This window comes from Malurus melanocephalus, unplaced genomic scaffold (genome assembly GCF_030028575.1).
Source record: "Malurus melanocephalus ecotype Western Australia unplaced genomic scaffold, MMel_1.1 scaffold_1337, whole genome shotgun sequence".
In the NCBI taxonomy this organism is placed as follows: domain Eukaryota; kingdom Metazoa; phylum Chordata; class Aves; order Passeriformes; family Maluridae; genus Malurus; species Malurus melanocephalus.
The window spans coordinates 8392-9706 of NW_026624569.1; the positions used below are offsets into that span (position 1 = coordinate 8392).

The window sequence follows — 1315 nt, forward strand, 5'->3', positions numbered from 1 at the left end:
AGCGGAGCGAGGGCAGCGGAACGGGCCGCGCCGGGCCGGGCGGGCGCTGCTGCTGCCCTCCCTCGGCACGGGGCCGAGCCGGGCCGCGCCGAGCCGAGCCGAGCCGAGCCGAGCCGAGCCGAGCCGAGCCGAGCCGAGCCGGGCCGAGCCGAGCCGAGCCGAGCCGGGCCGGACTGCGCCGAGCCGAGCCGAGGAGCCCAGCCGAACCGCGCCGAGCGCAGCCGAACCGGCCCGAACCGCGCCGAACCGAGCCGAGGAGCCGAGCTAAGTAGGGACGAGCGGAGCCGAACTGAGCCGAGGAGTCCAACCGAGCGCAGCCGAACCGGCCCGAGCAGGGCCGAACTGAGCTGATCGGAGCCGAGGAGCCGAACCGAGCTGGGCCGGGAGCAGCCGAGTGACAGCCGWACAGACCCGAACASASCCGAACCGACCCGAGCGCAGCCKAACCGAGCCGAGAAGCCGAACCGGGCCGGGCCGAGAGCAGCCGAGTGAGGCCGAGCTGACCCGAGCGCAGCCGAGCGGAGCCGAACGACTTCGTTTCCTTGGCCGTTCCCCACGGGTGAGTGCAGGGGCGAGGGGTCCCGGGGGTTCCCGGGGGTCCCGGGGGAGGGGGCGCTCAGCAGCCGTGAACCGGGGCCCTTTCGGCTCGGAGCCCGCCTTGGTGGGGTGCTGCGGGGGCGTTGGGGTGTTCCCCCCCTCTCCTGCGCCATCCCGGGGCGCTTTGAACTCGTAGTTGCTATTTTTTTCCCCTTTTATTTTGCTGTAAATAATGTGGGTCCCTCGCCCCGTGCATCCCCGCGCCCCCGGCAGCGGCCCCCGGGAGGCTCCAACCCGGCTGCTCCTGGCGCTGCGGGGCTGGGTGGGGGGAGGATTTTGGGGTCTCCGACAGCTCGTCCCGGTGCCCCCTCCCAGAAACCGGCGGTCCCGGAGGCTGTGAGACCCCCGGCAGCCCGGGGGGACCTGCCCGGATCGCCTTTCCCACCGGGAACCCCCCTGAACTCGGTGCTCCACGCGCGGGGAAACTGAGGCATGGGCGCTCCAGGGCACCTGGGGTTCGCTCCAGGGCACCCCCCGGTTTGGGGGACACAAAGTGGGACCCATTTTGGGGTCTGACAGGCTGGGAAAAGTTGGGATACCTCGTGTCCCACGGCTTTTAGGCGGTCCCCAGGGTCCCCCCCACCCCGGGGAATTTTGGGGGGCACAGACGGGCCTGCCCCGAACCTCCAGCCACCCYTTAATTATATTCATGAATTAATTGCGAGACAGGAAAGGATTACGTAGCCCCCACAGAGCTTCGGGGAGTCAGATGATGGGG

The 1315-nt window shown here is 70.5% G+C and overlaps 1 protein-coding gene across 1 annotated transcript in view; it reads left to right on the forward strand.

Moving 5' to 3' along the window:
• The first annotated feature begins 494 nt into the window (after positions 1–494).
• Positions 495–1315, forward strand: part of TFEB (transcription factor EB) — a 16460-nt gene continuing 15639 nt past the window's right edge. The window contains exon 1 of the mRNA XM_057387746.1: positions 495–559. The gene's annotated coding sequence lies outside the window, so the exon portion shown is untranslated. The remainder of the gene's footprint in view (positions 560–1315) is intronic.